The sequence below is a fragment of the Meleagris gallopavo genome, chromosome 1 (assembly GCF_905368555.1).
Source record: "Meleagris gallopavo chromosome 1, MGAL_WU_HG_1.1, whole genome shotgun sequence".
Taxonomy (NCBI): Eukaryota; Metazoa; Chordata; class Aves; order Galliformes; family Phasianidae; genus Meleagris; species Meleagris gallopavo.
Window position 1 is genome coordinate 85839326 of NC_139404.1, and position 16998 is coordinate 85856323.

At 40.1% G+C, this 16998-nt stretch overlaps 1 protein-coding gene across 11 annotated transcripts in view; it reads left to right on the plus strand.

Annotated features, from left to right (window-relative positions):
- The window catches only part of BBX (BBX high mobility group box domain containing), a 139962-nt gene that overhangs the window by 37436 nt on the left and 85528 nt on the right, over positions 1-16998 (plus strand). The window contains exon 1 of one of the 11 annotated variants that reach the window (XM_085239296.1): positions 1551-1649. The exons of the other annotated variants lie outside the window; for them this stretch is intronic. The gene's annotated coding sequence lies outside the window, so the exon portion shown is untranslated. Of the gene's footprint in view, positions 1-1550; positions 1650-16998 lie in introns of those variants that run through there. 11 annotated transcript variants of the gene reach the window in all.

Consider the following 16998-nt stretch of genomic DNA (forward strand, 5'->3'; position numbering starts at 1 on the left):
TTTGTTTTTTTCTTTCAAAAAAGAAAAAAAGTCTATATGCATACACAAAAACATGGATAAGTATAAAATTATGTGTGCATTTATTTTGCAGAAGTAGGAGAAAGTGGGCTTGAAATACTTTCACTGCTCCTCACTGATCTTACGCATGGTTTTACTGGTGTGAGGTAGGGAAGCATGACTTGGCCTGATACAGTACACTTCAGTAGTCCTGCAGTGAAATTGCAGTTCTGCTGCAGAATTGTTTTCTAGCTTCCATGCATCACCATGACTCAGCCCCAGAGCGACAAATGGCAAGAGGCAGATCTTGGTGATTTCCCACCTTTCAGCCAAAAATTACCTTTCTTCTCCAAGACCCCTGCATGTAGTGAGCGTCTGGCCAACGCTCGATTTGTTAGACCAGTGAACAGGTGAGACAGATGCTGTATGTGGGGGTCAGAAGGAGGCTAAGCTAAATACTGGTTTTAAACACTACCTTGCTGCTACTTGTTCTGAAGGAAGCTTCCTTCAACCCTGACTAGAACCACAAGGCCAAATTTTCTTGTTTACCTGTTGGTATAATTGTGGTATCTCCTGTCTGTTATCTCCTGTCAGCTGCAGTTTGACATAGAGCTCCTTCACAGTTCCATACTGATAATTTGAACTTTTATAGGTCTTTTCACTTGAATTACCAAGTGGTTGATAGGATTGATGAAGAAAACTAGGTGACACCTTTCTGACTGGGGTGGCTGGGGCAGATGGAGGCTGCATATCACAAGGAGACTGAGCGTGAACTTCAGGAGGCCCTCTGCCTTGTCCAGGAGAGATATGAAGAAGCTCTAGTTCCTGATTTCTTTGGCAGGGCTGTGGCTGCAGAGAGTAAGCTGTAATGCAGCAAATGCAAAGGTTGTGTGGCAGTGTTAGAAAATGGTGTGGAGGGTATTTAACGCAGAATGTTCACTGCAGTAGATTAATCTCTGAGCAAGAGGGCAAGCATTTACATTAAAAGATTGTAAATAGCAAACTTCAGTCTTCCTCTGTTCTCTCTGAGGAAACAGTGGCAGCGCTTTCTTCCAGAGCCTGCAATGTTATTGTTGCAGCAAGGTGATTTCCAGAAACAAGAAAAAAATTTAAGATTTTGATCATGTGCCCATGATTCTGTCACAGGGCAGATAGCAAAGATAAGTGCGGAATAACAAAGATGAATAGGAGTCCTGGTTTGTTTCAAGCTAAAATATTTATCTGAAAAGCAATAAGGATATGCTGGGTTTTTTTCCCCCTTTTTTTTTTTTTTTTTTTTTTTTTTTTTTAATGTGTATGTTCTGGTTAATGCTGCTGTTCTTCTGAGGGAGGAATATTGGAGTTTTTCTAATAAAACTGTAGTGCCTTAAATTTCAGGCACTTACCTGACCGGAGAGGTGAGAATTGAGAAGGCATTACAAACCTTCATGAAGGTTAATAATCAGGTTTTTATGGGTTTTTAATACTATTTATCTATGTTTTATTTTAAATCATGCTTCAAATACTCGGTTTGTGCATTTATGGCTTTAGTTAGTTTTGTGCACTACTTGCAGGTACCTTTTCTATGACGGATGCCTTCCTTAATCACTTCATTGCTTTGCCCAAACCAATGCAATGGATTTGAGGCAGAGTAGGGATCAGAGCTGGGGAAGGTGAGTAGCATGCTGTTCTCCTGCTTTACTCATTGGTCAAGACCATTACCTAAATTGGGTGACCCACATCTGTAGCTGCACTAGTTAGAAAATCCCTTTAACCTGCACTGTTTGTTTGTCTGGTGAAGGATAGTGAACTACATACTGATTGGAAATGGCACAAGTTCCCAAGAGTATTTATGAAGCAAAGAACCTAAGTTTGGCCTTGAGGCTGGTCGCAAGGCAGGTAACTGACAGCGATGGAGCATTAAGAACATTAGCACTGAACACGGGGAAAATGAGTGCTGGGGACGTGTTGCTGTCATACACTTGTGTCTCGTGGTGAAGCCCCACCTGCAGATTGCAGTGGCTTTAGGAGCTCAGAAATGAAGGCCCGAACTCAGGGCTTGGGGAGGCTGCAGGAATTGCTCCCGGCCACTAGATGCCTCCTTTGGCCTGCTGCTGGGGATGCAGGAGGGGCTCACTCTGCCTGGGCTGAGTGAGGTGTGCTGGGATAGAGGGGCTCTGCATCTCTCCGTTGCAGGAAGTGTTAACGTGATGTTGGTTTTTTCTTGCTTGTGCGTTGTTGGTTTTTTTTAAGTTGGAGTTGAATTAGGTACCGTCAGTAATCGCAGATTTGTGAGGTTTGTTGTTCAGTACTTTGGCAGAGCTCCAGACCTCATTGCAAACCATCATCTTCTTATGGCATAACCATCTTTGCATATTCCAGATGGATGGAAATTAGCTGAGCTGGAAAGGAGGGGAAGAAAAATAAAGAAGAAAGGATGGTCAAACTGTTAGAAATTCAGGCCCAGGCAGAATTTCCATAAGCTCCCTTCAGATTTCCCTGTGTGCTCAGAGAGGCCACTCTCCCTGAAGTGCCTGGGATTAAATAATCTTCCTGTCATCTAAAGACAGAATCCCTCAGGCTTCAGTTCCATAAATATGTTTTGCTAATGTCTGTAGTAAGGACGTAGTTGCTTTCCCCTCTGCTCCCTTCCCAGCCTAGCCTAGACAGGGCGAGGGGAAATGGCTTTAAACTGGAAGAGGGTAGATTTAGACTAGATATTAGGAAGAAATTCTTTACTGTGAGGGTGGTGAGACACTGGAACAGGTTGCCAGGAGAGTTTGTGAATGCCCCCTCCCTGGAAGCATTTAAGGCCAGACTGGCTGGGGCTTTGAGCAACCTCCTCTAGTGGGAGGTGTCCCTGCCTATAGCAGCTGGTTGGAACTAGATGATCTTAAGGGTCCCTTCCAACCCAAATCATTCTATGTTTCTATGATTTTTCAAACTAATTAGGTGATGAGGTGGTACTGCTGTTGCTCTATGTGCTTCTCTTGTAGCCACTTTTGTTTCTGAGGTGTAACAATGAATTACTTGCCATTAAATATCACCAGATTCTGTTGCAAAGTATGTGCAGGATAAAACGGTAATATGTATAACTGGTTATTTATTTTTCCCAAATTGTTTTTGCCAGCCAATAATCCTGTTGAGGTGAGACTCTGAACCATATCTCAATCTGTGAAGACTTAGTATTTTCTTTAAAGTTGTCAGAACTGCAGTGTTCACTGTAAGGATAGCACCAGTACTGGTTTTATACGCTCTTAATGTGTAATTGGTTTTACTACTCTTCAGAACAGGTCATACACATCAGCCCTTTCTATCATATTTGTAAGTTTTCTTCAACTGAAGCTTTCCCTTTTTACTTTTATATATTTAAGTCTTGGTGATAAGCCCCAAACCCTTTCCAAATTAGCTCCAGAGATGTAAGTCTGAATTGTCTTTGCAAACCAGGAACAGATTTTTCTTTGTACAAACCAGTGTCCCTTTTAAGACTTGTTTACACAGCATTATGTTGGGGGCTTGTTCTTTGGGCATAAATGCTACATAACAGCTTTTTGGTAGCTTTCTAGGTATGTGTGTAAGATATGTACGTGCATACATGCAGTTCTTTATGTACAGTCTAATGTCCTCTCTGTTTCTCACACTTAAAAGTAGATATACCTAGGCATATGTGCATAGACATTCCTCCCTTCCTACTCGCCTTCTTTTCTCCCCCATAACCTATACCTTGGGATTTGTAAGTTTAAGAGCTGTGCTATCACAGAACAGCAATTTCATACCTGTCCAAAGGCATACCGTCCCATAAGTTAAACTAAAGGAATTATCTGTAAATCAAGTACGATAAGACTGAGGAGAAATACCGAAATAAGGAAATCAGGTTTTGGTGTTTGTTCAAATCACTACCATCATTTTTGCTGCTGCTCTTTGATTTTATTTGTTACACAGTTGTTACACTGAATGTTCTGTTTAATTTGCTTTGAGATTTTCATATTTTCCTCTATTATACTTGTAAGCCATAGTCCTGAGGAGATTCCTTGCTTGGCTTAATTGAAGGGCCAAGATTCATGGGCATGGCTAGAGAGGAAACTGACCACCAAAATATCAGTTCCTTCATCTCTTTAGTTATGTGGTATGAGCGAACCTTCTTTAGCAGGAGAGCTGGACTTGATGATTTCCAGAAGTCTCTTCCAGTCTCTGTGATTCTGCGAATTCAGTTCCTTAATCTTTTACATGCAGCAAAAGAAATAAAATGGTTAAGTAATTATGCTGCAGCATGTTAATATAAGACTAGTAAAATTGAAGAAAAAAAGGTAAAAAAAAAAAAAAAAAAACAGGTAATTCTTTAGTTCCTGTTAAATTCTCACTCCTGAGTGTTTTACTGTTGGATTAACACTACTTTTCCTGTTGCTGTCAGTGATCTTTATGGATAGGAATAGAAGGCAGCATTTAGTATGGAAGAAAGTGAGGCAAATAAGATGAATTGGGAATTTAATATGTTTGAGCTAATGTGGCAGTAAAACGACATGAGCAGCTTAATTTTGTTTAGAGCTGTGTAAAGGAAGAGACATTCATGCATGTATGTGTGTGCCATTTGTATCTCCCATATCTCCTCCTTTGAATTCCCCCTGGCCCTGGATGACGTGCAGGGATGTGCACAGGTTATTGGCTTCCAGGGCATCTGGCCTTTCAGGGGTGAGCTGGGCTGCCACGGCCCAGAGCAGCGGTGACAGTGGTGCGTTGTGCTGAATGTCCACTGCCAAGCAGCGGAGCTGAGTCAGTCTGCAGCACTGAGAGCAGGGAGGGAAAGCTGCCTTCCTCTTGCGGTCCTTGAGCTGACAGCCTGCTGTGCGCTTACCTCTCCTCCCTCCTTCCTCTTTTGTCAGTGGGCTGACAGAATAGCCAGGCATTTTGTGGTATTTCATTTGTTAAACCCTGAGTGTGGTAGTTCTTCAACTGGCATACTTTAGAAGCAGGTACTGCAAGTAATGTGATGTAAGGCCTTGTTATGCAAAGACCAGGGGAAGCAAGCGCTGAGAATGTCATTATCTGTCTCAGCTCAGTCAACTGCGTTGTGTTTGCTAGAAACAAAACCAAGGAGAATAACTTCCCTTAACTTCCCAAACTTCTCATTTTGAATAAAGGGGAGAATTTTAAGACTCTGTTGTACAGTAATTTGACTTGTAGAAGTTACTGGTTTGGGACTGAGTAAAATTTTGACTATTTCCTACACGCTTCCAATAGCATTCCTCTCGTTTATTATGAAATGAGATTTAATTATAAGCTTGAAATCCACTTGGAGGCATTCTTTGCAAATGGCCTAGCAGAAGTTTGCCTTTTTCATTTATGTGCTATATTAAATAACTGTCAGCTGTGTGCATCTTGAAGCAAAAGCTTTCAAAACTTTTAATTAAAACATCAACAAACACTGATATATTTATGCCTTCACCTTGTATTTTGTAAAGTTCCGTATCTGCATGGCAACAATCTTAACTGCAGGTATCATTGCATTAGTGCTTTTATGAAGTTTCTGACAATTGGAGCCTTTCCCAGTGTCAGATTTGGAAGCCAGGTTTCATTCCCCAGTGTCAGTGTTGACACAGGTCTGAGTTGAGTAATTTTAGCATTTGTTCTGAAATGCATATGCTCTCTGATGTGCATCCAGAAAATTGTTTTGGTGTGGGTGGGATTTCTATTGTACGCGGGCATGAGGGTTCCCTCTAGGATTAGATTTCCTCATTCTTCCAAAGCTGCTTTAAGATGAATGCTTTTTTTTGTACTGCTGAGAATTGGATTTGGCGTAAAAGCCTGTCATAGTGCATTGTGTAGGATCTGCTTAGACCACCGAGGCTGCATCAGAAGTCCACCCCAACTGCACTCCTTCCATCTTCTTCACCCTTCCTGGCCCTCAGAATGGGAACCATAGAATCACAGAATGGCCTGGATTGAAAAGGACCGCAAAGATCATGTATTTTCAACTCCCCTGCTATGTCCAGGGTCGCCAACCACCAGACCAGGCTGCCCAGAGCCACATCCAGCCTGGCCTTGAATGCCTCCAGTGATGGGGCATCCACAACCTCCTTGGGCAACCTGTTCCAGTGTGTCACTACCCTTAGTGAAAAACTTCCTACTAAAAAAACCCCAAAACTTGCTGGGAAACTTGCTGGAATATTTAAATAGCTGCTGTTAGTACTGATACCTCGTTTTCAGATGACAGTGGTGATAATTTCACTGCTTTATTGAGAAATCCTTTGATGTCATTCATAATCTCAGTCTGGCTCCATCCCAACATAGCATTTCCAGGTCATTTGTTACTAAACAATCTGTTTATGGGCTGTGCCAGTGCATCTTGCTGGACGAGATGACTCATGCTTGTGCAGTGAGGAGCAGAACGAAGTTTATGACAAAGCTTGTTTCCCCAGCTGGGACTTCAGCAGCAGCTTCACACACAGCAGTTCTGGAGACCTCTGAGGAACTCCTCACACTGCCAAGTCGGCAGCCAGCAGTCTTTCTCGAGCTCAGTTGTTGTGGCATCAGGTGAAAGTTGTAGGTGTAGTTTCCAGGGAGATGGACAGTGTGCAGCAGGGCTCTTGCAGCCTGAGATGGTCTGTTGCAAGTCCTGTGTGGAAGTGGAGTTCTGATAGCAATTGGGTGATGTTTATTCTGAATTCTGAAATCCTTTTTGTTTCTTTCCCTCTCAAATGAAAAGCAAAGCAAACTTCAAATATAGTACTTGATGCTTATTTGAATATAATGGACATCACATGTGTGATTGGCAGGGTATCTGAATTCATCTCACAGTAGATTTGTGTATCGAATGCTATGTTTGAAGTTGGCAGAAATCTGTAATGCCTCAGTTTCAAACATAACGTAGGGCAAGTCCCATAGATGTGGGTGCACAAACCTAGTAAGTGTTATTAATAAAAAAGAAAAAAAAGTGAATTCAAGAGAAATAACTTTTTGGTGTACAAGAATTCTGCAGTTGTCCTTGGCATTCTGTTGACTAGAATGGTTAATAAGTACTGAATACAGTATTCTTTATGTTGTTGTATTTTTTCACAACTGCTGAATCTTATTCTTAAGGCCTTACAGATCTGTCTGTATAAAAGAGTTAACAATGTAGTCACTGTTGTTGGGGAAACAACTACACTTACAGTTATACTGTGCTGGAGACTCAGAGTGCCTTTTGTTTTGTTTTTCCTCACAGATGTGGCAGATCAGGCATAGTGAGGAAATGCAACTGAAAGCTTGAACAACTGTCTTGATTCCCCTTTCTCTTGTATATGCATAAGAACTGCGACTGCAGGTTTGAGAGTTTTGTTTAGAAAGCACAAAAACTGGCAGTCTCCTTGTTTGTTTTCTTCCTTGAAGTCTTAAAACTGACATTTTTGGTTTAAGTTTAAGTAATGTTTAAGTAATAGCTAGATATCTGTGACCTTCTCCCCTACCCTCCTCCTCCTCACCTCTGCAAAAACTGTTTCAGTTCACCACTCTGATAAGGTCTATAGCTGAACGATGACATAGCTTTGGGGAATTAAAGAGTATGCCATGCTGTTCAGCAAATACAGTCTGCAAACACAGGTTAATGGTTAACTACGCTTAAGTCTGGAAACCATCATATAGTAATTACAGCTAATTGTGAGACGATACAAGTGCATTGACATGTGGTGTCCTGGGAACACACTGTACCTTCAAAATATGCTGCTGGGAAAAGGATTCAAATACTACTGCGCTGTCCTAGGACAGAAATACTGTTCTTCAGAATATAATAATCTTATAGCAAAGCCTGGCATAAGCACACGGGACTATCTGCTTAAGTGAAAGTTTGATATAAGCATCTTTGAAGAAAGGTTAGTCAATTCCCACTTTAAGGGGATGTCCAGATGTGCAATAAATTATTGCTTCTTCTTGGCTGAGGAGCAATGCATAGAGCAAAGGCAGTTTCTTGTGATGCATTTTGGAAATCTTCAGGAGCTTGTCCCTAGCACACTGTTTTGGTTCTTTGTTGAATAGTGTGCCACAGTGCGAATGTATCAAGTGTGTTGTGCTTCCCTATGACTCCCCTTCGTGGAAGCCTCTGTGAAATCAGAATTTTTATAGCCAGTTTTTCCTGCCTTTCTGCCTTCAAATGAGAGGCTGTGGCAGAATGAGGAACTGGCTTCCCGGTATTTTCTTTGCAGGACTAAATGAATCAGTTCTTCATCCCCTTGTATTTATCCTTTTTATTACATATATTGTACCTTCTGCTGAAAGTCAGATTCTGCAAATGAATCTCAGCTCTTATGCTTAGCGTTTCTGCACATTAGTTCATCTTGCCAGTGTTTCACAAGGTCAGCAGGAGCAGAGCAGCGAGGGCTCAAAGGCCATGGTTCTTAAAGCTTCATCTTGAGAACGTTTTTGTTTAGGCACAACTTTTCCACCGAACATCCCATTTTTTGACCTCAGAGATTACTGGTATTCTTGAAACTGAATGCAAACGTAACTGCTTACGAGCTGGTGAGCACAGAACTGGGAGGTGAGCTAGAAACTTAGCAATGGAGTGTAGAGTTCATTTTCCTGCTCCCAGGCTATGGACTGGCCAGTTGGATGGTTTGTCTGGCCTCAACTACTGCTCTGAGAGGATAGGTGTCTGTTGGGGTCTCCTGGTATGTCTGCTGGACCTAGGGAGCTGCTCAGGTGGCAGTCAAGACCTTGTTTGGGCCACAGAACCCATCCTGAGTAGCAGATGGATATCAAGGCTTGGTTTAGGCCATGGAATCCATCCAGAGTAGCTTAACTTTGTGTCATAGTGTTGTAATCTTTACAGAACAGGCAACACTGAAGTCAAGACAGTGCTTCATGGTTCAAAATGTAGTATTTCTTGCACAATACAATAGCTAGTGTCATCCAGCCACTGCATCAGTCTCCCAGGTCAATTGCGTTTATACTGAATAGTTTTCTAGGGATGCTCACAGTGTTTGAAGACATGGTAAGGAAGAGATGCAGGACTGATGAGTGACAGCAGTTCATTTGATCTGTGTGTGGTGTGTACTGGAGAATAAAAACATTGTCTTGAGCCTGCTTAAGTTGCTTCAGTTCTGTCAGCCTTCAATTTGGTTAATAGTGTAGTTTAAGAAACAGCTGTGTGGTATCTGTAAATGCCTTTTAGGAGCAGGGATGAAAGTACTCATATTGATGTTTTCTGTGATAGTAGGCATTTGGAGTACCTGGCTTCTTGCAAGCGTAGCTTCTCTTGATTTACAGTGAGATTATGATTCAATCCCAGCACACCTGCTTTTTGTTGTACTCAAATTTACACGGGGGCTGCCTTGAAAACTGAGCTATTGTTATATTGTCTGCATTGACCTAAAGAGAAAGGAAATGGTTGAAAACGTAGCTGAAGGTGCGCTTGGATGAAAACAATTAGAGATCACAGAGCACAGGGAATCAGTACATTTGTAGGAAGTTTATGTAGTCTTTGCATGAAACTTGGTACTATGAAGTAGTTTTCATTCTGTACTGTTGATATAAAGCAGGAAAAACTACTGGGATTTTTTTTTATCCTTGGGAAAAAAGGCTTTGTTATAAATCTGTTATAACATAGATCTTTGTGGATTGTAGTCATACTTGGAATATCTTTATTTCCTTAATTAAAATGCAGTGCCTCCCATTTTGAGACTAAATTGGACTGGAGAGAGATTGCGAAAAAGGCAGTATTGCTGAGATTCTCTACTTTCCTTGAAATTAGTTTGGCTCAGAAATCAAATTCAGGTGTTATTCTTCAGTAAAGACCATGCACTCTGTCAGAGTTGCTATGCTGTTACATGTTTGGAAAAGGATAATTTTCTTTTCCTGCCATTTACCTTGATTATATCTTTTTTATGCATAGGTTTCCCTTTCTGCTATCTGTGCACAGCTACTGATTTCTAAAATCAGAGAGCTTGATGTACGGTATGCATGATGTCTTTTAAACATACACAACAATATGGGTACGTGTATAACACAGGGAAAACAAGTCCTGTCTAAATTACCTTAGAAGAATATTATTCCTCCAATTTCTGTATGGTGCATGTTTCTTTGCTTTTCTAGATTCTCAGAGTGCCTAGCATTCACATTTTTCATGAGTTTTTTTGTTTTGTTTTTCCTACTTTATGGCTAGTGTGAGATGGCTTCCAATAATACTGGAAGGTAACTTTTAAGGCAAGGTTTCTAAGATTATATTTATTTTTATACACATGGAAATAGGAGACTAGAAAGCTCTTGATTGATACTGGAACAGCATGTCAGAGCAAAATATTTTCTTAAAGCTAAATTGCAGGTATGTGTGTATGTATTTACTATCTGGGCCTATTACTTAGTTTATCTTCTATAATTTGGTTGATCATAAGGGATAAAATTAGAAGCAGTCAGTATAGCTAAGTTTTGAAACTGACAGCTTCAATATAGGAAATATGTATATCAGTATCAAAGAGTATTTTACTGCATTACGTTTTGTTGAATGAGTGTAATTCTACTCTTTTTTTTTTTTTTGATACTTTCCTTTTTGCCATGTGTTGTCATTCAGTATTTAATAGTATTCTGTAGAATTAAGGAAAAATAATATTCACGTATTTGTGCTCACTGTACTGCTCTTCAGTCTTTCATAAGAGTCCTATTTTTTTAATACTGTATTCTGTCAGTTGACTTCAGAGCAAAACAATGGTGAAGATTTTATCATTAATTTTCTTTCTATCTGTTATGAGGACATATTCATGCTTTTCCAATTTATTTTAGGTGTTAAAAGAGAACTGAATAGGGATAAGGATCCTGTTGAGCTTAACATAGCACAAATGAGCCTCTAAAGATGAATTGTCCTCCCAAGCACTAGTTGTTTGCATTTGTGTTTATTTTGGCTTATTAAATGTCTCAGTGGTTATTACAGACATAGGAATTTTGCAGCAGTTCTGCACACCTGTCATTCTAGCAAAGCATCTCTGCAAAACTAGAAATTAGTCTTGAGAGTTTCTGACTTGTGGACTTACTTGGGAAGAATGCCAGAAAGAGATGAAATGGACAGCTGAGGAATTGCATTAAATTCAACTTTATCATAGTAAAAAGGCTTGTTGGGCTGTAGGTTAGTTGTAGGATTTCTCTGACAAATAGGCTGAATGCAGAAGCTCAAGGAATGATAGGAATTTTCTTTGTCCTCTGGTAAACTCAGCTTGGGATGTCAAAGTTAATTGGGTGATTCTTGGGGTTAAAAGTGAATCCTGGGCCTGATTCTGTCTCTGCTGTCCTTTTATGCTGGGGTGGGAAAAAGGGAAATGGGTCACATGCATGGAAACTGGACTTGTAGACAGAATCTGGTGGGTAGGTTTGGTGACACAGAGCTGGAGTTACCTCTGTTCACTTACATTTCTGTCAGTTCTGCTATAGTAATGGAGCTGATAAAACTCCTGTTGTTAACCTCCTGTCAGTGCTCCCTTTATCTGTCGAGTCAGAAAATGATAGCTTTCTTTAGCTACTTTTAGGAGTGTTTATTTAGAGAAAGCACATTTACTCCTAATGCAATTTCATGCATTTCTACTTTATCCATTTTGTATGCTGAATAGCAATCCAGCAGCACAGAGTTTTAATGTGGGACAGCCCCATTCAAATACATGTACTTAAAGAAACCCAGATGAGAATTTGAAATGAGTATTGTTCAGAATAATAAAGTTGTACAAGTGTTTGACTGTGGTGATATTGAAATATCCCTACTTATAACATTGGCAGAATTAATGAGACATCAGTGTACTGGTTTTTATAACACACAGGTTGCTGGTGCATGTAAGAAGACCAAACAATTTAGGTAGAAAAAAAACATTCTGTAGAACTGTAACAAATTTAGCAACTTTAATTTTCATCTTTTGTAGAGTCACTTTTTTTGTTCAGGTTCTGTGTGAGTAGATATATATAACATAAATAACATAATAATTTAACGTACATATTTATATAACGAATAATAAATAAGAGGAGGCTTGAAAACTCCATCCCTGCCCTCCTCCTCCCCCCCCCCCCCCAACACACACCCTCTGCTGCTGAAATTGTAGAAGTGAAATCTGAGCCCTTCCTAGTCAACACTAGGAAGGTTTTCTGTGAATATCTTTGTGCTTCTGCCGGACTAAGGCCAGGAAGCTTGCTTTGTACCCAATGCTTAAGGAGGAATCCAAGAGTTTCCTCGTCATCCTTCAATGCGCACCGATCCTCCTTCCCCAGCAGATGAGGAGGGCAGGTCCAGCTGCCTTGGTAGTTTTGTTACATGTGGATCAGGATGCAGTGAAGATCATGGTTTTTAAAGTGCTGTTCAAGCTTCATCCTAAACTCTGAGTGCCGTAGCATGCAGCTGAACCCTCTCATTCAAGGGAGGGCCTATCCCAACTAATTAACAATACAGCAGCAGAGGAAAAATATCCAGGAATAGTGGTCATTTACTGCTGTGTACTTCTTTAACAAAGTTAGAGGTGGATGTTTTTTTCAGCTTTGTGGATTTCAACTCCCATCATTTGACTTATAAAGTGAAGGAAAGCAGAAACAACCAGATTCAGAATTCGCAACGTGCTAAAGGGGCAGTCATGCAATCTTAACTTTCCATGGCTAGGTGCCTGAGTGTTGCACAGATGTCATGATGTGGAGGTATGAGAGACCACTTCCCCAAGTACTACACGACTGTCTATGAAGCAGTCTGTTCAGATAGGGAGGGCAGGGATGTTCCTGCTTTTGCTCTCAGGGCATTTCTGCAGCTTTTCAAACACCCAATAGACGTTTAATGTTCTTAGCCTAAACCTATAACATGGAGATGGTAGGTGTTTGTTTCTGCAATACACAGTTCTAATCAGTCGAGAGTATTTCCTTTTGTCCTCTTGATTCAACCTGAAATGAAACATATAGGTGCACTTCCTCTGATTTCCTTTTTTTGGTGTTTGAATTTGCATTTTTTCTGTCAGATCACAGAAAAAAACAGTTTCCCCACTTGTGTTTTGATTTGGCTTTTACTTTTTAGCTCACTTGTAGACTGCATCTTATCCCAAGTAGTTTGCGTGTCTTCCATCAATGATCAGTATAGCTCAAGGCCTTCCTTCTTCAGGTATTTTGTTTACCTTCCTCTAACACACTGTGCGTCTTTCACAGTGCCCAAAAAATCCAAGGCAGATTGGTTTAATCAGATGAGATCAAATTTATTGGACCCCCGTGATGATTTATCTCAGTGATGTGAGTAAAGCCTTTCATACTTTTTTTGTCTGTCCCACCTGGTTATGGAAGCAGGAAACCTCCAGACACAAATCTTTTAACTCAAAGAAAAAAAAAGTTATTACTTTAATATCACATAGTTTGCATATTTTAGGCGCTAGAGGGCAGACTTGTACCTTTGTGTATAAATTAATAACTGCAAACTAAAATAATTAGCTGTAAAGCTATAGAAATAAATGCCCAGTGAAAATAAACATTTTGATGCATGTGCTTTTTTAATAATGCAAATAGGAAAATAACTTCTTACTTTAGTTAAAGATGTTTCATTAAGGATTTCATTGTTCTCACGTGTTCAGAATTTCTTCAGCGCCCTGAAATTCGCTGACTGATTTTAGTTGAAATAACAGTGACAGGGTTGGTAAGCAAGCTGATTCCCTGCTGTCTCCCTTTTTGTAAATACATTATCTCATAGAAACTGTGCTTATGCATATCTTCTGTACTCACAGGTAACTGGGTAAAATGAAATTTCCTTTCAGATAAGAATGTTGTGGGCAAAAATTAGTCACCTGATATTTGGGTCCACAACGACCATTTCTGTGTTGCATCTCTGTAGTTCTTTTCCCAATATGAAGTTTGGATATAGTTCTGCCATGCAAGTGGGAAGCATTTTGCAGTGAAGTAAGAGATGGTAGGCACCAGCAGAACATGACTCTTGCTTGTCTTAGCTACTCTTTGCCTTTGTTAATTTCTCAATAGCAGGTATGTTTAGTGTATATATATATATATATATACATATATATATATATATATATAGTAATGGAATTGATTCATTCAGTGCTGTCTTGTGGATATTAAAAATGACTGATTTATTGCTTGTTATCTCAGATTTTACAAATGTGCCTGTCACGTAGAAGAAGGCTTGTGTTGCAATGGTTTAGAAAAGCAGCAGTGTGATTAGTTGATAGAGACATGGAGGATGCTGATACCTAGCATAAGAATGCTAGTGGGGAGGGGTTATCAACTGTCTGTGATAAAATTCCTTTCCATACAGAAGAATGTATGAAGAACATTCTTCAGAGGGATATGTTGTTATTAACACCTCCTCCTTTCATGGATTTCATAGTATCTAATGACTATTTTAAAGATTCAGCTCTCAGTTTATTTAAATATTTCTCAACTGTAAGTAAAACCTAATTGATTCAGTTTTTATAAAAGCTTGCACATGCAAGTTCCTGAGGCTTCAGAATTAGTCTCTGAATTAAACAGTTCTTAATGACTTCTATTTGGCCTCATAAAGTTGTTGACTTGGTCCTGTTTTACCCAGCATCTTGTCTGGTCCTAAGACATTCTTTCTGTAAAATGGTATTTTCTGCTTGCCTTTTTAGTAGAATAGGCAGACATTAAGCACTTTTATAAATGACAGCAACAACATCAAAAGGACCTTTTCTCATCTTTTTTTTTTTTTTTTTCCTCTGAACACATTTTTTATTGTACCTTTTAATTTTCAGCTGCTCCGTTACTAAGGGTGGTAAACATCCTTCTGAGACAAGAGCAGTGACCTCAATTATACAGGAACATACCTCTCCATTTGGCAAAAACCTAGTGTGAGTGGCAACATTCTGCAGAGCCCAAATGAAGGATGTGTGTGTTGTTCCCACCTAAGATTTAAATGCAGCAGGACCTCTTCCTTCTTTTGCAAGGCACTTTCAACAACCTCTCTTTTCCACCTTTGTTTTTTAGTTGAATTGCCAGCTTTGGCAAATAGACACTTAAACTTGTGTGATTTGTTCATAGCAAAAGGGCTAAAATGTGAGATGGGTAACAATTAAGAAGAACATACTCAACTGGAAGGTTTTTTCCCACCTTTTCCTATTTCTAAACTTGTTACTAATTGCCTGAAACAATAATGATGTAAATGACGATGTTCAGAGGTGATACTGTGCCTTCTAGACAGCTGCACTGTGCATGGCTAAGAGCTGCTGCCCCCTTCACATGTTTGCTGAAGAGGTTGTCTGTTACAAGGCTTAGCACAAAGATACCTTCACTAGTTCTAATGGACACTTGTATTTCAGCTTGTCTTTTCTAGATCTCTTTGTCTCCCTGTCTCTCTTTTTTTCTCTCTTTGTGGTTTCCTGGACCTCTTAACTCCTGCTTTTTGGGTGGTCATACTTGCCTTGCTCCGAGTGCCTTCTTTGTAACTGCGAGACACTTGATCAGAGACATCCCTCCTCCTTACTATGGATTTTGCTTTAATGTTTAACTCAATTTCTTTTTCTAGTTTTTGGAGTGTTTCTAAAGAATGATGAAACTTGGGTTAGTCGTAACTGAAAATGTAAGAACAGCTACTTTACTCACTCATTTAATGCACTCTTAAGAAATGGTGCCCTGGGAAGCAAGTAATATGATTACTCGGATTTTCTGGTATTATCAGGTGATTAATCTTCATTTGCACTAAACATTTTGGACTCTAGGTAAATTTTTTTTTCAGTGCTCAGTGTGTTAGATTATATATTGCACTGACGATCTATAGCTGCTCATGATGGCTGCCTTCTGGGGAATGCTTGGAGAATAAGACAATTGGCTGAATGAAATGAAAATCTGCCTGATTCTGGTTGGCAGAGTTACCTGCTTATAGGTCCCAGAAGCTTTTTACGGAGCTATAAGATATGGTATATAGAATAGAAAATATGCATCAGGTGCTACATATACTACAAAGGTGTTAGTGTTGTTTTAGACTGGGAATAGGACATTAAAAATAAGGTTAGATGTGTTGGAATTATATCAGAGCTGAAGGTGTCAATCTGTGAAAAGCTACCTGTAATGGCCCTTAAACAGCAGAGTGCTTGCATTCGTTCACTGGAAACTGGTGCAAGCTTTGCTTATATTTACCTTCTGTAGCCCGGAGGTTCAGGAAGGAAATTCTGAACAAAGATTCCCAAATGGCAGGAACAGTTAAAGGCAGTGTAAAGAATTTCAGTATTATCCTTGCATCTTCTGCTGCTGTCAGGGGAATGAATGTACTGCTGTTCCATCTTCTACTTCCCCTGCTCAGATGTATTCCCTGTCTCCTACACTCCTCACAGGGGCGTCCCCAGGTCCATGGGATGCTGGGAGCTGTTAGTGCAAGGATTGGTCATCGCTAACTTGATCTGATTAGGGATAGTTGCTGATAGGCTCTGGGTATCATGCTTGGTCACTGCCAAGGCTTTCTGCAGCATCTCCTCACTGCTTCTGTGGTTCAGTTCTTGTGCACAGATATCTCCCTGGTCTCAATACCTTCACTGCCTCTGTGCAGGGACTTGTTTCCTGGATCATGTATTCCCACACGGACAATCTGGCAGCTGTTGCTGTTCTGTCTCAGAAGTTGCTGCACAGCAATAGCAATACGTGTGGTGGTTATGCGGCTCTATTCTGCTCCATCTACAGGCAGGCATGTATATTGTCAGCTGCCTTTTTCCTCTACAGGACGATCCGATGGTGCTGGGAGCAGCTCCTGTACACAGGCTTGAAAAAGACTGGCAAGGCAAAGAGGTTGTTTCCTTTAGTTGAGAGTGGCCTGAAAGAGCCTGGGAACACACAAAGAAATACCACTGTATTTTCAATTATCCTTTCAAAGCCGTGAGAGCAAACTTGTACAAGTTATGTATGTATACATGTGAAGGAACATCTGCTCGGATGGATAACATTAGGAATCACTGTGTTTTATGCTAAGTTTCATTTTAATTTGAAATTCTGTTCTGTGACTCATTTATTTTGAATAAAATCTGAATTAACCTATAAAAGGTATGATTTTCCTTTTGAAGTGGATTGTGATATTATCTGACCAGCAAATTGATTGTT